The 22,787-nt window shown below is 40.2% G+C and overlaps 1 pseudogene across 1 annotated transcript; it reads right to left on the bottom strand.

Annotated features, from left to right (window-relative positions):
- Nucleotides 1-1,222: 1,222 nt before the first annotated feature.
- Nucleotides 1,223-22,328, bottom strand: LOC143632684 (disease resistance protein RPV1-like; annotated as a pseudogene). The gene is made up of 8 exons (XR_013153550.1): nt 22,287-22,328; nt 21,603-22,177; nt 20,301-21,386; nt 19,836-20,198; nt 18,975-19,733; nt 1,745-2,324; nt 1,587-1,647; nt 1,223-1,507 (listed from the first exon to the last, which is right to left on the bottom strand). The product of XR_013153550.1 is annotated as a disease resistance protein RPV1-like (transcript).
- Between the last annotated feature and the right edge of the window lie 459 nt (nt 22,329-22,787).

Genomic DNA, 22,787 nt, shown 5'->3' with positions numbered 1-22,787 from the left:
AGAGACTGCATTAATTATTGTTTGATCAATCATTGATATGACACAACTTTAGTGTCCCACATCATTGGGTATCTCTTATAATAACGATGTCTGGCTTTTCTTTGGACACGTAGTGTTGGTTTGAATTCACTTCGCCTCGGTTGACTTGGTCTTCTCCCACCTTCAGAAAAATAAAACATGACATTTCGCCTATCATTAGAATTTTCTAAAAGATAACTATCTCAGCTTCATATCATATAGAAATTTAGATTATATAAAATTTTTGAAAAAGACTTTCGAAAGGAAAGACTTACTATCTTTGGGATCTGATCCTACACCGCTGCTAAATACCTTAGTGGATCAGTTCTATTACATAAGTTGATTACTAACGTTTGTCTCACATCATGACATAAAGTAAGCAGTTCTTATTGTTCGGCCAAAACCTCACTAATTGATCTTTTCGGTGCTTACTCTATCAGTTAGATACTTTACCCATAGACTAAAATAGCTAGGCATATCTATCAAATTAACAACAATATTTGTACTTAAGATTTTGACACATAGGTAATCTTGTCTGTTTCTTATTTCAGTTGACTTGAATAGTACTTTTCTGATCATGGATGTTTCTATCAAGTTAAAAATGTGGGGTGGGTATATAAATTAATAAAGGTGTTTGTTTTTCTCTGGATTAGAAGAAGTTATAAGGTGAATGCATTAACTTGAGAGAATTAGAATTGATTTAGTCTTATATGTATGCCTAGTCTAGTTGGTTGGGTGTCTTGTTTTTGTTTTTGTATATAACTGGCTGGTGTTGTATATACACTACATGGGGTAGCTTTTCTACCATGTTTTAATAAAATTTTATTGGTCATTCGATTAAAAAGATATGATAAAAAGTAATATGCAAAGAATGAGACCTCTTTTTTTTTCTTATAATGAAATTGAATTTATTAATTCGGATTAATTCCTTTATATAGTAGTTCGTATAACTGTTAAACTAATTCATATAACTTCTTCTCTTTTACTCAAAATTGTGGCCGCCCTTAGTTTTGACCTGTGGGGAACTTATGTCTTGGAATCGAGCAAGTTGGTTGAAGATAAAATTCAGGAGGGGTTAGGGTCTGAACGGGTTTTTGACAAAATGAGTATGGGTTAAAATGTGGTTTTAAAAATTGGCATAGCAGCGCATCATAACTAAAATTTGTATAATAATAATGAAGACCAGTTATCTTATCTGAGGCTTTCATCGATGAGTATTAATACGCAAGCTAGGCCAGATTCAAATGACCAGTTCGCTCGATAATACTATCTTAATAAGTTTTATCCTGGCCATTATGGTAATAAAATTAACAACAAAATTCAATATTCATAAAAATAACTTTTTTTGATTCATAATAATGCCTTGATTACGTCTATGAACGTATGTGCTAAGACAAAGCTATCGTAATTGAAGATGAATCAGATGGTTATCGAGGTTGATAAGGTGCTAGCAGTTAATGTTTAGATTCTTCAAATCGCACTTGGAACACTGCTTTTGCACAACAAAACAAGGTAACAAACACCAAGGTATAAACTTCGATTTATGAAAGGGAATAACATAAACATACCCTGCTTCAATCCTTCTACACCTCCAGTCTTCTCTTAGGCCCCACCAATCCACAATTAAATCTAAGTTCAACAATAGACATTTTCATATATAGAGTATAAGTAAGGTTATCTTGGCAATCATGTTGAAAATAGTTAATTAAAGAATTTAGAAGCTTACCGGAAATACCATCCATATTAGAAACGTCCATTGCACCACCAATCTTAAAGCAATATGTTTTCCCACGGTGAACGTAATCTGATATCTCAACTCGTAGTCTGTCAGTCCATGAAATGTGGTTGTAGATGCAATAGGCGTCTTTTGTTTCTTCATGAATTTCTTCTTGGTTATCCTCCCCAACTTCATCATCATTGTACACCAGGTTTACGCAACACTCCTCTACTATATCGCTTCCAAGCAACACGATGCTTACTACAATATCGTCCCCATCATCTAGTAGTTTGTCAATTCGCCAAAGGCTTAACCAAACATAATTATATTCGCCCTTTTCTTTACATGTTACGTGTATTGTAGGAGTGTATTTCCATACCAAGTCCTTGGTCTTATTATTGACTTCAATCTCCCAAATTATTGATCTTCCAAAGTTTGAAGTAGACATGAAACTCAGATTCATACCACTTATTCTTGAACGATGTGAAGGAACTCTAAATGATATTGTTGATCCAATTTCTTTATACATAAAACATGGAAGTGTTTTCCCTGAAACATAGGTACTGAATATACCAAACTCATATGAAACCTGCAGCACAAAACATTGGTTGATTTATTTTTTATTAGTATTATTCTATTAAATCTTTAGGTCTGTTCAAAACACAAGTTGTTTCATCTTTTATTTATGTTATTTGATTTAAGACTTTATGTAATTAAGACTTACGTTTATGGGTTGGTTTTTACCTAGCCCATAAACCTCGTTAGTTCGATTATTAGTTTGCGGATTAGGTACAAACACTGTGCCGGCTTTCAGTGTGGTTTGGATAGTACCAATACATGCGTGTTGGTATTCTACAAACCTGGAATCAACTAGAGCGATTCGAGAGAACGCTGGTAGACCTTTTCTACCATGGAAGGTCAGGGCTAACCTTACAGCACCGAAGTGGATGTGGGTGAAGCCTTGTGCTTGGCAGATCCTTGGAAGATCTGGGGGTAGGGATAGGTTTAGAAGGTGTTCGGAGTTTGTGGCTGGAAGCTGGTGTGAATCAAACTTGGAGGTTTGAACATACTCCTTGACACATGGGTTGGGGTTTGAATGTATTATTTCTTTTACTCTTTTAGAAAGAGAATTTTGGGGTTTTGTAAAGACACCGTAGGGATTAACTAAAGGCATACTAGTAATAGGGATTTTAGAATCATCAGCTAGATAAGATATATCATACAACTGATCGATCTTGGACGCTGACGACCGACGACTGGACATGGAACTGGAACGGGACAGACTCGACTCTTGGTTCATATCTGAGTTTTGACGTAACCTGACACTCTTCTTGTGCTTTCCCAACTCGTACTAAACTAGAGACTTACAGCGACTTCTTCTCCTCTTTAACGTCGACTAACCACTCACGAACAAATTGTCTACCGGCACAGGGAAAGTATTTGCACGTCGTATCAGACTGTTCGGGTCCTTAACAAGACCAGTAATTTCTGATGTGAGAGATCCGATCAACGTCGGCAATCACAGAGCATACGTTACAGATCTGGTAAAGGCGGATCAGGACACTTCGCAAGAGACTGCAAAAATAAGAAAAAGACCCAGGCGTTAATGCAGCAAATTAACATGGTAGAGCCAATAGACGTAGAAGATCTAGAGTCCTTATATTCTTTAGATGATGAACCAAAGGAACTGACGATCTGCTCCATCAGACATGATATTTCGAGTAGTGATTCAAGCGATTCAGACTCAAGTGACTGCGATGATGACGTCAGAGCTATGTACATGCTAGCGTCATCTCATGACGAAGTTTTTCTTCCCAAAGAAGATGAAGAGAGGCTTCTTGTGGAAGATTATTTGCCAACCGGGAAAAACAGTCAAGAACAGTTAACTACTGTATGCACACTGTCGGCAAAGATTCCTGGAGAAACAGACAAGCGAATCTCTCAGAAAAAAGAAGCCCCACTTGGAAAAGCAAAAGTGGGCTGTCAGACGGTCACATGCAAAGAGATTTTGAAGGATAAGGGGAAAATCCAGAAGAGCAATATTAACCACAACTTTAATGAGAAACAGTCAAAAGCAAAGATTCGAGTGTCTCCTCGAAAACCTAAACTGATGTGGAAGCCCTTGTTACAAAGAATCTCTAGTGTTCCTCATGGCGCCGAAGAAAGCCCGACGGCCTATAAAAACATGAAGAACTTCATAATCCATCACCACCCCACCAGTGAAGACAGCAACCTGAAAGCCCCTAAGAAAATGGAGAAACCATTCATTCCAAAACAGCCAAAAACATCCCGAAGAATCCCGGAAGAAGTTTTCAAAGTAATCAACATAAACAACGTTGATGTTTCCGATTTGAATTACAAAACCTTCCTAACCATCACTCTTAAACAAAATGGCCATTTCATGAAAAATTACAGGTTTCACCCAGACTACCCCTTTCTTAGCACCTTTCAAATTGGCAACCTGTACCAACTACCAACAGAAGCCTTAGCCTTTTTCTGGTATTTGTTTCAAAATTATAAAATAGCCATTTCTTTCAACTCTGAAAAACTCATTTCCTACCTGATTACCCACGAAGCCAGAATATTGGCTCCAGAAAGATCAAACGTGGTTAAACTCCTTGATTGGTTCTGCCCAATCAGCGGATGGGTAAAAATGTTGTTGTCATCCAGACTAGGTAGACACTACCTAGTGTTACTAGAAAACCCAGAAAGTTAAATACGAAATGGTCCGACAAGGAAAATCAGTGACCCATCTAAATTTGTCTACGGATGGTTTGAAATGAACCCGGCGTGCTATTACTTCAAAATTAATTATCTCCAGCCATGGCTAGAAATACGTCGTTACATGGCAAAGGTAAACAAAGTAAAGTTTGAAGAGATTTCCCCTGAAATCTTAGCAAATGAAGACGCCTGGACAACTGAAGACCCTCAGACAAAAGAATGGGACCAAGTCATTCTGGATTTCTAGAACAGCAAGTGCCCGTTCAAAGAAGTCTTTGAATTAGATTTCCCACCAGGAGAAGACATGTATGATAGAGTGAAAGAAGCAAACGGAGAACCGTACTATGGAAGACCAACTACGTCAAATGAAGACCCAAGCCCACCGGATTTCACCATTGAAATCTGTGACATGACTGAGAAGAAGAAACAAGTGCCAAAGGAATTCCATTAAATTCGGCTATTGTTATTCGTATGCTTTTGTTTGATTATGTGTTTTTAAGTTTTCTTAATGTGTGCTTAAGAATAAAGCTTAATCACTCTTAAAGTGGTTTTAAGCAAGTAGGTTATGTATTAAAATATCTAGTATTGTGTGATGTAAGCCATGATGTAATTTGCTAGTGTGATGTAAGCAATGATGTCATGGACACCCTTCCTTGGCCTATAAAAGGAGGGTTCCCCCTAGTGTATTTCTCATCCTTGGAAAGAAATAAAAACTTCTTCTTATATATTTCTCTCTACCTTCTCTCTAGTTTCTCTCACTAGAAAAACTCATTTGTGTATTTTATCTTTCTTATTTTCCGGTGGGTTGTTTGAGGGTTCTCTCAAGTCTAGAAATACTAGCAACTTGAGGTTCAAAAGATTTCCAAGCCGAGCCGTGCTTGTGTTTGAGGTTCTTACTGGTCTTCCTGAAGATCAGCCATACACTCCCCCCATTTATTATCATTTATGAGCTAAAGACCAAGATGATTGGCCTTCATAATGAATTACTCCAGTTAGTTAGCTCAGCTCCTGGCCCACAGACTCAAAACATACTAGCCCAGAAAGAAGCGGAGATGAAGTTCCTCAAAGCCCAGCTTGTAGACCTTGAAAGGCAGCACAAGCAACTAAGAACTTCAACCATGGCAGATGACCCATGGAGGCTGCCAAGTGCTCCGTTCGTCAGAACAGCTTTTGAGTCGCAGCCGCTACCAATACACACGTGGTCAGAAACGTCACCATAAATGAACCTATGGGCAAACGAACAAGCTCAGATCAGAGCTAGAGCTAGAAAGTCATCCTCAAACCAAAGTGCTTCGTCAAGTAGCACAGACCAAAAGCTTCAAGCAGTTCTAAAAAGGACAAGCAGGTCAGAGATGACAGTATGATGATGGCCTACAAAAAGACCCAGCATGACCACCAACGACCACCAACAGCAACCCCAATCATCAGTCATTCTGATGACGAGTCACATGCCAGTTCTGAAGAAAGGTCAGAATACTCTGACGTAGCTCCAAATTCTGAATTTGAGCACTTATTTATGACATAGCCAGAAGCCACAGAGCCAAATCACATTGACTCTGATATAGAAGAAGTAGAATCACGAACAGAACCACAAACTAGTAAAAATGTGTTCTCCAACACAGATTCGAAGCAACAGTTCACCTTCGATGACATCCCGCCATCACAATGGCGTGAGAGATACGTTGAGATGCTAACATGGTGCTCTGCAAATTGCAATATTATGACATTGACATGGTCATCAAACGCTTCCTGACAAGATGTCAAAGAAGACTCAGAGATTGGTACTTAAGTTTAGGAGCTTATCGGCAAATGCAGATCCAGCAACGCCCAACGGCAGAAGAATTCATGAACATAATTCACAATGAATTTCTTGGAAATCCAATAGAATTCACTGTGAAAGCACGAGATGAATTCCTCAAAATGAAGTGCTGCTCCTTTAAACAAAAGGACCTAGAAAGACATTATAACAGAATGTCTGAACGCTTCTACATCCTGAACGGTGTAGATGACGTGAATCTCAAACAAGTCTTTCTAAACTCATTCCCATAATCATTGTCAAATGATGTATGCAGATACCTTGAAACAGAAAACATTGAACTCAAACAAATCTCGCTTGGAGAATTATACCAGTTGATTCTAAACGCTCTTTCAAGACTTTGTAACCAAAGAAAGTTCTTGGCAGAATTTGAAAGAACTGGTAAAAGCTTAGGTTCAGCGTGCGATGATAAACACCTCAAGATAAAATGCAAAGACAAATCCTCTTGCAAATGCTCACGTCCTTTAAAAAATTATGACTTCAATGAAGACTACTCGACAAGAAAAAATAAGTCTCACAAGAGAAAGGATAAGGCAGAAAGAAAATGGAAATTGCTAAGCAAGAAATCAAGCAGAGGAAGAAACACAGACAGGTGCTATGTTTGCAACCAAAAAGGACACTTCGCAAGAGACTGCAAAGATAAGAAAAAGACCCAGGCGTTAATGCAGCAAATTAACATGGTAGAGCCAATAGACGTCGAAGATCTAGAGTCCTTATATTCTTTAGATGATGAACCAAAGGAACTGACTGTAACACCCCGACCAAAGGCGGATTATACATCGGGGCGCCACATATTGTTTCATTACTCGTGACACTATTGGTGTCAATATTTATTAATACACATTTTATCGCGCACGCGCAGCGGGGAAAATAAAGAACATAAATCAAACATAAATCAATATATTATAAATTATAACATTCAAACATCATTAACTTGTCCTGATACATTTTAATTCTAGGTCCAAAAGTAAAAACGTCCTACGTGTCCACAAGCTCCAAAACAGCTACTGCAAACCTGAACATGTGTTAAAATAAACGTCAAACACTTGCGTGTTGGTGAGAAATCAAGTTTAATACAATACATAGATAACAATAAATCTGCGCGCAACATGTGTATGTCTGGTTTTCAACAAGGGTGTAATCTGGTCGGGACCAACTCTAAGAGACAAGACTGCCAGTGCTCACAATTGAGCTCACAAACAAGACTAACTGTGCATGTGTAAACAAAAGAGAAAATCATAAACGAATGTTCTCCCGTGTTCATCTAATGGTACCATGAAAACTGCGGAATAGACCGTCCATACGGTTAATGATCCACACATACAAATAAACAGCCAAGTCTACGTCCTCAACACATGGGATACTGCGCGACTAAAGTTCATAAACAGTTTAAGACTCAAGTTTTGTATGAACACATGAACATCCCAAAGCATTTAAAATAAAAAGGGATTAGATACGAGATAACTCACTTGATAAACGATGCGGTGTAAGATAAAGCAAGAACCAACTTTAAACAAGCACAAGTTAACCTATAAATAAGATTATTGTTTTAATGATCTGTTTTAAGTCTTGATTATAAGTTAGCATAATTAATAAGTAAATTATTATATATAATATATATATATTACCGGAAAAGCAGGGAAGAACAGGGAGGAAGACGGAGGCAGGAGAGGAAGACGGCAGAGAGAGCAAGGAGCAAGAGAACAGGAGAGATTAAGTGTTTGTGTGTGATGTGTTATGAAAATATTATTATTTATAGGAAAACCCTAGGAGACACAAACCCTAGAAAAAGGGGAAAAGATCTCAAAAAGTAAAAGAAAAGATATCAACGGTAAAAAGTTCTGAAAAGTAAAGATATCAAAAGATATGGCAGCTGCAGGGGGCAAGATAAAGCTGACAGGGAACAGTAAAAAGCATGGGCGGATCAGATAAAGGTACTGGTCAAGCATGGCAAAAGCAGATCTCAAAAGATTATGTCAGTCACTTTATCTGTCAACCAATGGGGTTGGTGCGCATGCTGCGCCGAAAGTAACTATTCAGACATTAGATGGGTTAGGTCAACGGCTCAAAAGATAAGACAACACAAAAGCAAACGGCTAGATTTAAACAGAAGATACAAGGGTTAAGCGCGGGAAGGCTGAGTGCGCGAGCGCGAAGGCTGGCACAACAACCCTTAGCGCACTGCGGGAAGAATCGCATCCTTAGCGTGCTGCGTGAACTAGAATTCTAAGCGCATCGCGGGAAGAACATACATTCTTAGCGCATTGCGGGAAGAACATGCATTCTTAGCGCGCTGCGAGAAGAGTTCTCTTCACGCATCGCAGGAACAAGATGTCTTCACGCAGGCTTCCATGTAAGGAGTCTGGCGCGTGGAGCTGCAGACATCCTTAGGCGGGAAGAACCAAAGGACAAGCAAAGAGTTTGAGGGAAACAAGGCTTAAGGGCGGGACGGCGACAAGAGGGAAAAGAAGGCGGAATGAGAGAAGGAAGAGGGAGGGGACGGCGGAAAGAAAGAGAGAGAAAAAGGCGGGAAGGAAAATATATATTATTATTAAAAGTAAAATATAAGTATAAATAAATATTAAATCATAAAAGAAAGAGATCGGATAAGGGAAACGGGTACCTGGGTCGGGTCGGATCAGGGCAGATGTCACAGTCTCCCCTACTTTAAGAAATTTCGTCCCGAAATTTATCTCGAAGTAGGTTGCGCAGAGAACAGGTGCGGGTACTTGATCTTCATTTGATCTTCCCTTTCCCATGTAAACTCGGCTCCGCGCTTGGACTCCCAACGAACTTTCACGATAGGGATACGACTGCGCTTGGTTTGCTTAACCCCGCGATCCATAATCTCAACAGGCTTCTCAACGAAATGCATAGATTCATCAACTTGAACTTCATCGAGTGAAATGTGAAGGTTCTCGTCAGCTAAACACTTCTTGAGATTGGATACATGGAACGTTGGATGCACATTACTGAGCGCGGGCGGCAGGTCGAGTCTGTAGGCAACTTTTCCCACACGCGCGAGAATCTTGAATGGACCAACATAACGAGGAGCAAGCTTACCCTTCTTCCCAAAGCGGACAACACCTTTCCAGGGCGACACTTTGAGGAGAACAAGATCACCAACTTGAAATTCGAGAGGCTTTCGCCTACGATCTGCGTAACTCTTCTGTCGGCTTCTGGCAGTCAGCAGATGATCACGGATCTTGGCGATTTTATCGGTTGTCTCTTGAACAAGTTCGGGTCCTGTGATTTGAGCTTCACCCACTTCGCTCCAACAAATCGGGGAGCGGCACTTACGACCGTAAAGTGCTTCAAATGGGGCCATACCGATACTGGAATGATAGCTGTTATTATAAGAGAACTCAATCAAAGGCAGGTGCGAATCCCAATTACCTCCAAAATCAAGAACACAAGATCGGAGCATGTCCTCAAGAGTTTGAATAGTTCGCTCAGACTGACCGTCAGTCTGAGGATGATATGCCGTACTCATGTCCAAGCGAGTTCCTAGCGCAGATTGGAGAGATTTCCAAAAGCGAGATATAAAACGGCCATCGCGATCAGATATGATGCTCAAAGGAGTACCATGGCGGCAGACAATTTCCTTGACATAAAGCTGCGCGAGTTGCTCAACACGGTAGTTTTCACGAATGGGCAGGAAGTGAGCAGACTTAGTCAATCGATCCACTATTACCCAAATGCTATCATGCTTGCTTGCTGTCAAAGGTAACTTGGTAATAAAGTCCATTGCTACACATTCCCATTTCCACGTAGGAATTTCTGGTTGTTCGAGCAAACCAGATGGGCGTTGGTGTTCAGCTTTCACTTTAGAACAAGTCAGGCATTTAGCTACGAACACAGCAATATCCTTTTTCATACCGGGCCACCAATAAGTTATGCGCAAATCCTTGTACATCTTATCAGCGCCAGGATGAATAGAATACCGAGATTTGTGCGCTTCACTCAGGATATCAGCGCGAAGATTCTCATCAAAGGGAATCCAGATGCGATTGAGATAGCAGAGAATTCCACTCAGATTAGGGACAAAGAGTGCTTCCGCGCCACACGCTAACTCGGCGCGAAGGCTACCATTACTGATGGATGCGCGCTGCGCGTCACGAATACGCGATTCAAGGTTGCTTTGAATCGGCGCGAAGTGAAGCTGGGTGCGCGGCAAGATACAGTTAAGTTGGCAGGGTTTTCGGCTGAGCGCATCGGCTACCACATTAGCCTTACCAGGATGATACCGGATCTCACAATCGTAATCGCTGATGAGTTCGTTCCATCGGCGTTGCCTCATGTTAAGTTCCTTTTGATCAAAGATATGCTGAAGGCTTTTATGGTCAGTGTAAAGGATACACTTAGTACCATAAAGGTAGTGTCTCCAGATCTTCAAGGCAAAAACAACTGCACCAAGCTCGAGGTCGTGAGTTGTATAATTCTTTTCATGAACCTTAAGTTGCCTCGATGCGTAAGCGATAACCTTGCCTCGTTGCATAAGAACACAACCAAGACCTTGGTTGGATGCATCGCAATACACGACAAAATCATCATTACCCTCAGGTAGCGCAAGAACAGGAGCTTTACACAACAAACGCTTGAGCGTTAGAAAGGCTTCTTCTTGCTTCGAGCCCCAAATATACGGTTTACCTTTGTGCGTCAGAGCTGTTAAAGGCAAAGCGATCTTTGAGAAGTTCGAAATAAATCGCCGGTAGTAACCAGCTAAGCCCAGAAAGGAACGGATCTCAGAAGGAGAGGATGGCGTAATCCAGTTCTTGATTGCTTCAATCTTGGATGGGTCGACATGAATACCCATCTTGTTTACAACATGACCAAGAAACTGTACTTCATCAGACCAGAATTCACACTTGGAAAGCTTAGCATAGAGCTGCTCGGTTCGAAGCTTCTGCAACACCAACCGAAGATGTTGCTCATGCTCGGCCTTGGTCTTAGAATACACCAGAACATCATCGATAAACACGATCACGAATTTATCCAAGAAAGGCCTACACACCCGATTCATTAGATCCATGAAAACGGCGGGTGCGTTGGTTAGACCGAAGGACATGACCAAGAATTCAAAATGGCCATAACGAGTTCGAAAAGCAGTCTTCGGAACATCTTCATCGCGGATGCGCAACTGGTGATAGCCAGAGCGGAGATCAATCTTCGAGAAACAAGAGGCACCTTGGAGTTGATCAAAGAGGTCGTCAATACGCGGTAAGGGATACCGGTTTTTAATGGTGAGTTTGTTCAACTCGCGGTAATCAATACACATGCGAAACGATCCATCTTTCTTTTTAACGAACAACACCGGAGCACCCCAGGGCGAAGAGCTAGGGCGAATGAATCCTTTAGCAGTCAACTCTTGAAGTTGGCTGGCCAATTCTTGCATCTCAGCGGGTGCAAGACGATAAGGAGATTTAGCTACGGGGGAAGCACCAGGGACAAGATCAATACGGAACTCGACTTCACGAGCGGGAGGGATACCAGGAAGATCATCAGGAAAAACTTCAGGGAAATCACGCACAACAGGGATATCGCGAAGCTTCTTCTCTTCAACAGGTTTAACCACATGGGCTAGAAATGCAATACACTTCTTCCGCATGAGTCTTTGGGCTTCGGCGCAAGACATAAGTTTAAGACCACTGGAGGGTTTTTCGCCGTAAATGTAAAGATCACCATTTTCTCGAGGTAGGCGAATCAATTTCTTGGCGCAAATAACTTCGGCGCGATTATGCGAGAGCCAGTCCATACCAATAATAACATCAAAGCTTCCAAGAGGCATAGGGATGAGGTCGATCAGAAAATCGTTTTCGTTAAGATTAAGCGTACAATCTTTAATCACTGAGTTAATTAAAATAATTTCACCATTAGCCAATTCAACTGAAAAATCTTCTTTTAAATCGTTGCGCGGTCGCGCAAGCTTCTGCTCGAAGGCGCGAGAGATAAAGCTTCGATCGGCGCCAGTATCAAAAAGTACAGAAGCATAAAATCCGTTAAGTAAAAATGTACCATTAACTATGTCATTATTCGCTTGCGCTTGGTGCGCGGTTATGTTAAAAGCTCGTCCACGCGTCACTTGGTTCGAAATCTGGTTCACCGGATTCGCTTGCGTAATCTGAACTTGTAGTCTTGGGCACGCGTTCCGGAAATGACTGGGATCACCGCAGTTAAAGCACGATCTGGGTCGTGGGTTTTGGTAGATTGATTGTGGGTTCTGCGGGTAGACTGGTGGTGTTGGCGCAATTGGATTGGCGGGAAGGACTCTACAGTTTTCAGCAGTGTGACCAGTACGGCCACATCGGTTACAAAGTCGACACGGGGTTTGGGTTGGGTGGTGAAATCTACAGGTTGGGCAAAAGGGATGGTTTCCTGTGTAAGGTTTCTTAGTTGGCGGGGCAGGGAGTGCTGGATTGGTTAAGGCATAGTTATGGACTACAGGAGGTGCTGGGTAGGTTGACAGTGGGTTAGGCGCGTAAACTGGGGGTTGGTAAACGGGTTGCTGGACAATGGGCGGGTTGGTAAGCGCATAGGCCTTGCGCCTGCGCTTGAGGTTGTTACGGTTTGAGGGTTCTGGTTTGGTTTCTGCGGGTTCAGGGACAGTTTTGGTGGTTTTGGTCTTCTCAGTTCCCCGCAGGAACAGGGTTCCTGCTCTGACATGGTTGTCGCTAAGCACAGCGGCCAACTCGATGGCGTCAGAGAGGGTAACTGGGTTTCTGGCCCATACAGAATCTTGAATTTCCATGGGGAGACCCCCAAGGAATTTCTCGATTGCTCGGCGTGAAGGGGTAACAAGGTGAGGGACCAGTAAGCTTAGCTCGTGGAAGCGCGTCGCGTACTCGCGCGCTTCACCGCTGTACTGCTTCAAGTTCCAAAATTCTTCCTCCAGGCGCTTAACTTCGTTGGGAGGGCAGAATTCTCGCGTAAGAATTTCCTTGAATTCCTCCCATGTCATGCTAGAAGCAGCCTCTGCGCCACGCGCATGGGCTACTCCATTCCACCATGTAAGCGCTCTGGATTCCAGGACACTGGAAGCATATAGGGTTCGTCTGTCTGAGGGGCATTGGGTGTGAAGGAAAGTGTTTTCTATCTTCTCGAGCCACTGGAGCATCACGGTGGCTCCTTCGAGACCTGTGAACTTTGGAGGGTTACCCGCATTAAATGTCTTAATGTTATAACTCGAGGTGTTGGTATTGTTTTGGCTCAAAGCTTGGGCTATTGCGGCGGCCATTTCCTGGGAACGTTGCTGTCTACGCATGCGCGAGGCTTCTCTCCTCTGAAATCGGCGAGATAGCGGAGGCATTCTATAAAAGTTTTAATTTTAGTTAATATCTTGGTTTTATCGCAAAGTATAACTTTATAAAGCTTGGTTTCACGGAGTTAGATGCTATCAAAAGTTAAAGTAAAATAAATGACCCAATATGCAGACTTAATAAAGGTAACAAATTCGAATCAGAAATCGACAATTCATGCATCACCATGACTTTCCGAATTCCCAATTTAAAATATACGAGTAAACGAGTATTGGAGATTGACGATTCATGTATCACCATGACTTTCCAATCTTCAATATAAAATATACAAGAAAATGAGTATTGGAGGTTGACAATTCATGTATCACCATGACTTTTCAAGTCTCCAACCTCAGAACATAATCGTAAATGGAAATTGAAAATCAACTATTCATGTATCACCATGACTTTCCAATCTTCAATATAAAATATACAAGAAAATGAGTATTGGAGGTTGACAATTCATGTATCACCATGACTTTTCAAGTCTCCAACCTCAGAACATATTCGTAAATGGAAATTGAAAATCAACTATTCATGTATCACCATGACTTTCCAATCTTCAATATAAAATATACAAGAAAATGAGTATTGGAGGTTGACAATTCATGTATCACCATGACTTTTCAAGTCTCCAACCTCAGAACATATTCGTAAATGGAAATTGAAAATCAACTATTCATGTATCACCATGACTTTTCGGATTTTCAAATCCCACAAACGAATATGTAAGTAAAATCAATAAAAATCGAAATTCAACCAAAATCGAAATATCGCGAAATAGAACATAAAATCATATACTGCGCAAGTGCGAGCATATTCATAAATAACGAGTAATTAACAATAAGCGCGCAAACATGAGATTTCTCTCATGCGCGAGAAGGGACTCTTAGGTATTCTAGGCCGTTACGTCTAACCACCTATCCTAAAGTCAACGAGCTCTGATACCAATCTGTAACACCCCGACCAAAGGCGGATTATACATCGGGGCGCCACATATTGTTTCATTACTCGTGACACTATTGGTGTCAATATTTATTAATACACATTTTATCGCGCACGCGCAGCGGGGAAAATAAAGAACATAAATCAAACATAAATCAATATATTATAAATTATAACATTCAAACATCATTAACTTGTCCTGATACATTTTAATTCTAGGTCCAAAAGTAAAAACGTCCTACGTGTCCACAAGCTCCAAAACAGCTACTGCAAACCTGAACATGTGTTAAAATAAACGTCAAACACTTGCGTGTTGGTGAGAAATCAAGTTTAATACAATACATAGATAACAATAAATCTGCGCGCAACATGTGTATGTCTGGTTTTCAACAAGGGTGTAATCTGGTCGGGACCAACTCTAAGAGACAAGACTGCCAGTGCTCACAATTGAGCTCACAAACAAGACTAACTGTGCATGTGTAAACAAAAGAGAAAATCATAAACGAATGTTCTCCCGTGTTCATCTAATGGTACCATGAAAACTGCGGAATAGACCGTCCATACGGTTAATGATCCACACATACAAATAAACAGCCAAGTCTACGTCCTCAACACATGGGATACTGCGCGACTAAAGTTCATAAACAGTTTAAGACTCAAGTTTTGTATGAACACATGAACATCCCAAAGCATTTAAAATAAAAAGGGATTAGATACGAGATAACTCACTTGATAAACGATGCGGTGTAAGATAAAGCAAGAACCAACTTTAAACAAGCACAAGTTAACCTATAAATAAGATTATTGTTTTAATGATCTGTTTTAAGTCTTGATTATAAGTTAGCATAATTAATAAGTAAATTATTATATATAATATATATATATTACCGGAAAAGCAGGGAAGAACAGGGAGGAAGACGGAGGCATGAGAGGAAGACGGCAGAGAGAGCAAGGAGCAAGAGAACAGGAGAGATTAAGTGTTTGTGTGTGATGTGTTATGAAAATATTATTATTTATAGGAAAACCCTAGGAGACACAAACCCTAGAAAAAGGGGAAAAGATCTCAAAAAGTAAAAGAAAAGATATCAACGGTAAAAAGTTCTGAAAAGTAAAGATATCAAAAGATATGGCAGCTGCAGGGGGCAAGATAAAGCTGACAGGGAACAGTAAAAAGCATGGGCGGATCAGATAAAGGTACTGGTCAAGCATGGCAAAAGCAGATCTCAAAAGATTATGTCAGTCACTTTATCTGTCAACCAATGGGGTTGGTGCGCATGCTGCGCCGAAAGTAACTATTCAGACATTAGATGGGTTAGGTCAACGGCTCAAAAGATAAGACAACACAAAAGCAAACGGCTAGATTTAAACAGAAGATACAAGGGTTAAGCGCGGGAAGGCTGAGTGCGCGAGCGCGAAGGCTGGCACAACAACCCTTAGCGCACTGCGGGAAGAATCGCATCCTTAGCGTGCTGCGTGAACTAGAATTCTAAGCGCATCGCGGGAAGAACATACATTCTTAGCGCATTGCGGGAAGAACATGCATTCTTAGCGCGCTGCGAGAAGAGTTCTCTTCACGCATCGCAGGAACAAGATGTCTTCACGCAGGCTTCCATGTAAGGAGTCTGGCGCGTGGAGCTGCAGACATCCTTAGGCGGGAAGAACCAAAGGACAAGCAAAGAGTTTGAGGGAAACAAGGCTTAAGGGCGGGACGGCGACAAGAGGGAAAAGAAGGCGGAATGAGAGAAGGAAGAGGGAGGGGACGGCGGAAAGAAAGAGAGAGAAAAAGGCGGGAAGGAAAATATATATTATTATTAAAAGTAAAATATAAGTATAAATAAATATTAAATCATAAAAGAAAGAGATCGGATAAGGGAAACGGGTACCTGGGTCGGGTCGGATCAGGGCAGATGTCACACTGACGATCTGCTCCATCAGACATGATATTTCGAGTAGTGATTCAAGCGATTCAGACTCAAGTGACTCCGATGATGACGTCAGAGCTATGTACATGCTAGAGTCATCTCATGACGAAGTTTTTCTTCCCAAAGAAGATGAAGAGAGGCTTCTTGTGGAAGATTATTTGCCAACCTGGAAAAACAGTCAAGAACAGTTAACTACTGTATGCACACTGTCGGCAAAGATTCCCGGAGAAACAGACAAGCGAATCTCTCAGAAAAAAGAAGCCCCACTTGGAAAAGCAAAAGTGGGCTGTCAGACGGTCACATGCAAAGAGATTTTGAAGGATAAGGGGAAAATCCAGAAGAGCAATATTAACCACAACTTTAATGAGAAACAGTCAAAAGCAAAGATTCGAGTATCTCCTCGAAAACCTAAACTGATGTGGAAGCCCCTGTTACAAAGAATCTATACTGTTCCTCATGGCGCCGAAGAAAGCCCGACGGCCTATAAAAACATGAAGAACTTCATAATCCATCACCACCCCACCAGTGAAGACAGCCACCTGAAAGCCCCTAAGAAAATGGAGAAACCATCCATTCCAAAACAACCAAAAACATCCCAAAGAATCCCGGAAGAAGTTTTCAAAGTAATCAACAGAAACAACGTTGATGTTTCCGATTTGAATTACAAAACCTTCCTAACCATCACTCTTAAACAAAATGGCCCTTTCATGAAAAATTACAAGTTTCACCCAGACTACCCCTTTCTTAACACCTTTCAAATTGGCAACCTGTACCAACTACCAACAGAAGCCTTAGCCTTTTTCTGGTATTTGTTTCAAAATTATAAAATAGTCATTTCTTTCAACTCTGAAAAACTCATCTCCTACTTGATTACCCACGAAGCCAGAATTTTGGCTCCAGAGAGATCAAACGTGGTTAAACTCCTTGATTGGTTCTGCCCAATCAGCGGATGGGTAAAAATGTTGTCATCCAGACTAGGTAGACACTGCCTAGTGTTACTAGAAAACCCAGAAAATTACATACGAAATGGTCCGACAAGGAAAATCAGTGACCCATCTAAATTTGTCTATGGATGGTTTGAAATGAACCCGGCGAACTATTACTTCAAAATTAATTATCTCCAACCATGGCCAGAAATACGTCGTTACATGGCAAAGGTAAACAAAGTAAAGTTTGAAGAGATTTCCCCTGAAATCTTAGCAAATGAAAACTCCTGGACAACTGAAGACCCTCAGACAAAAGAATGGGACCAAGTCATTCTGGATTTCTGGAACAGCAAGTGCCCGTTCAAAGAAGTCTTTGAATTAAATTTCCCACCAGGAGAAGACATGTATGATAGAGTGAAAGAAGCAAACGGAGAACCGTACTATGGAAGACCAACTACGTCAAATGAAGACCCAAGCCCACCGGATTTCACCATTGAAATCTGTGACATGACTGAGAAGAAGAAACAAGTGCCAAAGGAATTCCATTAAATTCGGCTATTGTTATTCGTATGCTTTTGTTTGATTATGTGTTTTTAAGTTTGCTTAATGTGTGCTTAAGAATAAAGCGTAATCACTCCTAAAGTGGTTTTAAGCAAGTAGGTTATGTATTAAAATATCTAGTATTGTGTGATGTAAGCCATGATGTAATTTGCTAGTGTGATGTAAGCAATGATGTCATGGACACCCTTCCTTGGCCTATAAAAGGAGGTTCCCCCTAGTGTATTGGAAAGAAATAAAAACTTCTTATTTATTTCTCTCTACCTTCTCTCTAGTTTCTCTCACTAGAAAAACTCATTTGAGTATTTTATCTTTCTTATTTTCCGGTGGGTTGTTTGAGGGTTCTCTCAAGTCTAGAAAGACTAGCAACTTGAGGTTCAAAAGATTTCCAAGCTGAGCCGTGCTTGTGTTTAAGGTTCTTACTGGTCTTCCTAAAGATCAGCCATACACTCCCCCATTTAAGCCGTGCTTGTGTTTGAGGTTCTTACTGGTCTTCCTGATGATCAGCCATAGTTATGTACAAATATCTAAAGTTTTTATTTTAGATACTTTTTCAGACCTATTGCTGATATTAATTAGTCATTCACAACCACTGATGAAGGATTCCTTGAAATGTTAAGGATTAGTAATCATGGAGAGTCAAGGCTTTGGGCAACGAGAGCCTTGACTTGAGGTCGACCGTTAACTGATTGATTGTAGGTTTGAATCCAACTTGAGGATATTTGAAAATCACCAAAATCTTCTTTTGACTATGATTTGGCCATTGGATCTCCACTTAGTTTTACCCAAGCTTCGTTATGGTCATGGATATATCACCCTTGGTTATCTATTGGTATGCCATCATGATGTTTCAAGGCATATACACCGGTTGTAAATTCATATAATGATCGAGTAAGTTATTTGAAATACAATCTCGTGCTTGTCAATTCATTTAAGTTATTCATGTTTGTTTACATTCAAATTGATCAAGTCAAAATCATCCATGTTCTTGGAGTAACCACAATTTAATAGTTACCTTGGGGTAAAAGAAAAACACTTACAATAGAGAAAGAGGACCATGATAGAGACATCTTCTGTATATGCATTTTGTTTATCAAATTTGAACCCCATTCCATTTTCTGAAATCGATTCTAAGCCAAGATATCTCAGAATCTTCCTGTCAACATTTTTGATTGACTGAAGCTTAAAACAACCCTCCACTGCACAGAGTTTTTCACATTGACCGGTGGACATAAGGGTTAAGGGATTTGGTGTTGGTTGCACTATTTCTAAGGACATATTTTGATAGGTACTTAGGTCTGTTACGGATTTTGGGACATCTAGAACTGACTGAAGATGTGAACACTCATAAGCATCCAATGATTTAAGACTTGGTAAACTTTTAACACAACCTGGTAATGAAGTTATATTATTTCTGCTTATATTTAAAAACTTCAATGAGATGAGGTTACTCCAATCCTCTGGGAAAGAGCTATTGAAGAGATTGCATTCTGAGACGTCAATATCTACTAATAGAGAAGATAGTGAACACGATTCCAAGCATTTAACTTTCCCAAAACCTCCAAGGTTTGAGCACCCATACATTTTAAGTATTTCTAGAGATCTTGGCAAGCATGGAATATCTTTCAAATTTCTGCAACCACTTATATCTAACAAAACCAGTCTTTCAAGGTAGCCTATGGATTCACATACCTGAGTCAAACTTAAGCATCCTTTAAGTAGCAAACTCTCCAAGCTAGGGAGTCCATTAAAATTAGGGGTTTTTATAAGTTCCACAGAATAACTGACATTAAGGATTTTCAGGGACCCAAGTATCTGTAACATGAAAAACAAAGTGTATATATACGTAACTCCCATGGCAAAATAATGTTCATAATTAATAATAAATTGGAAATTAGAGATGATAATAAAATATACCTTGAACCCATCCCAGACTTCTTTTAATTTGCTATAACGTAAGTCAAGAACTACCAGGTTCTCCAAAGGTACATCACTTGGTATGGATTTTAAAGAAAATCCATGCCAGCGGAGCAATCTTAATTTTTTTGGTAATTTCTTGTAGCTTCCGGAGAAAGTTGCATAGTCAAGTTGAAGTAGCAATAAGTTCTTCATTTTTTCAGTTGCTCCAACCTTGAAGTTTTCTTTAATTGTCTGGATGGTACGACCACTAAAATCTTCATAACTACGTTTTCTTTCTTTGTCAATCTTTATGATTAAAGTTGAATTAATTCCCTTGATCCTTTGCATATCAAGAGCAAGTCCCTCTATCTTCCTTGTACCCTAATCAAAAGAGTATTAAAAAAAAGAGAAAAAAGGTAAGCTACCACTTAAAATATACAATAAATTAAGTAGAGATGTCAAAACTGGATATGGATTGCTTACTCCATTTTCTTTTAGTACATTAAATGAATCTTGTGGTGCCACAATCTACTTCGTTTCCCGGGATCCTTTGGTGATTCTTGGCCCATCTCCTTGATTAATTGATGCATCATCACTCTCCCATTATCAATGTAGAGTAGACATCTATCCATTAGATTCTGGATCCCAACTATAGGGTACAGATCGCATTCGGCTAACAATTTCACAATGAATTCTTTATCCTCACCAACAAAAAAACAAGCAATATGTAGGAATAACTCTTTATCTTTCACATCCTCTAAAGTGTCATAGCTCAACTGTAGAAGTTTTTGAATCTCGGGATTAGGAACTGCCTCTAATTTGCGCATTGCATCGTCCCACACATCGATGGTCTTTCCATTTAAAAAAGAACCCAATACTTTAAGAGCCAAAGGATGACCTCTACCGTAACTTACTACAAGTTGTGATCGGACAATATAGGGTTCAATAGGGTGATCTCTATTAAAGGCATACAAACTAAAGAGCTTATTTGAGTCACTGGGACCTAAATCTTCAATAGTATGGACTGTTGGATGTACTTTGAAATTTGTTAGCAACCATTTGTGCCTACTTGTAATGATCACTTTACTTCCATGATGAAATTGTTGTGGCCCTATGAGTGCTATTAATTGATGCCTTGTCGAGATATCATCTAGGACGAGAAGTACTTTTTTATTGCATAAGGCGTTTGTAATCTTAATGGTTCCCTCATCAAGATTCCATATAACTTCTTCCTTATTACTCCCAAATATTGTGGAGAGAAGCTGACTTTGCAAACGCAGCAATCCATCGGGCTGATTTGATTTCTCCTGAATGTCTGAAAGAAAGCAACTGGCATCATACTCAAGGTGGTTTGAGTTAAAGATGAATTTGGATAGGGTTGTTTTTCCAATGCCTCCCATCCCATGAATAAAGAAGAAAACTGCATCAGGTGATGGATCTTGTAACCATGATTCAATCTTAGCAACATTGTCCTTTATTCCAACTAGTTTACCCTCAATGTACAAGAGGTTGTAGTTGAGTTTCTTTCTTATAACACTGACAATGTTACTTATAAATTTGGCCTCGTGTCTGCAAAAGATCAAATTCTAACAGTTATTGGTTATCATATTTGCTTTACGTAATAATATAGTTTGGGATATGTTTAATTTACGGTGTTGTCACCTCAACCTAAGAGAGACCACCTGAAGTTCCAAACAGATCTAGAGATGGATTAGTTCTTTTCAAAATGTATATGCTTTATTGTTAGTTAAATTTTTAAAAGAGGGCAAGAGGACAAACACATACCCGTTAGCTAATACCATTCCTGTCAAGCTTCCGGCTTTTCTAAGCGATTTCCTCCATGCCATCACTTTCTCCACCCATTCAACCTTCTTCTCATCATCTGTTTGTGCCTCAATTATCTTATCATACTCACCAAATGCTTCTTCAAAGCTTCCTGTTTGATTCCAGACATCAGACGGATCCACTTTGTAGAAAACAGGAACGACTTCATGCTTAGAGGACATCCTCTCCTGTTCTTGAATGATGGTTAAGACCTCGTCAAGACACCACTTGGAAGATGCATAGTTTCTTGAGAAGACGATGATCGAAATTGCGGACTCATGGATAGCCTTTTTAAGCTCTGGTCCTAGCTCTCTTCCTCGGTCCATGGCATCATCGTCCCTGAAAGTGCGGATTCCTACTTGCTGTAGGGCTGCATAGAGGTGATCAGTAAAAGTTTTACGGGTATCTTCGCCTCGAAAGCTTAAAAATACATCATAACTGAAACAAGGATGACTAGAAGTACTCACTGATGAACATGGAGAAGAAGCTAGTGTCTGTTGGGATCTTAGATCGGCTAAAATGGAAATTAAAAGGCTCTATAGTTGAAGTACTGTAAGAGAAGATATTATGTGAAAAGAAGTAACCATGTCCACTCATTTCTTGTGTTTTATCTTTTAACCACAAGACATCAAGCTTTATCTGTACACTCATATTCTCCAGATGGACGGTAGTAACCAGGGACTGCATTATTGTTTATGAGCATTGATGCACCACTTTAATTAGTGCCCCACACATGGTCCTCAAATTGATCATGCATGCATCCATACAGGTATCTAATAAAAAGTTATATATGTGTATACACACACACACACACACACAATTAATGTTATTTCTTATTTCTGCTTTGAGTCGTTATGAGTACCACGTCGCTCCAAAAAAACGTTTCACGCATTTATCCTCACTCAATAGCTATAAATAGGAAAAAGAATTGTGGCTTCTTTAAAAGTATCCGAGCACGTTAAAAGATTTGAGTAATAAACCGATTCAACCTGAAAACGGTTTAGCCGCTTCAAAACAAAACAGGCCAGTTATTTGAAAAGTGGTTTGTAGTGTGCAAACTGAACTGGTTACATTGACGATTCCCGGTTCAAATGGTTGGATTGGCCAGTACGGTTCGTTTTGAAAACCCTACTGTAAAAACCCTCA

The sequence above is a fragment of the Bidens hawaiensis genome, unplaced genomic scaffold, assembly GCF_021521415.1.
Source record: "Bidens hawaiensis isolate Kalapana, Puna unplaced genomic scaffold, B.hawaiensis_p1.1 tig00000512_1, whole genome shotgun sequence".
Lineage (NCBI taxonomy): Eukaryota > Viridiplantae > Streptophyta > Magnoliopsida > Asterales > Asteraceae > Bidens > Bidens hawaiensis.
This window is presented reverse-complemented; position numbering and strand designations above follow the sequence as displayed.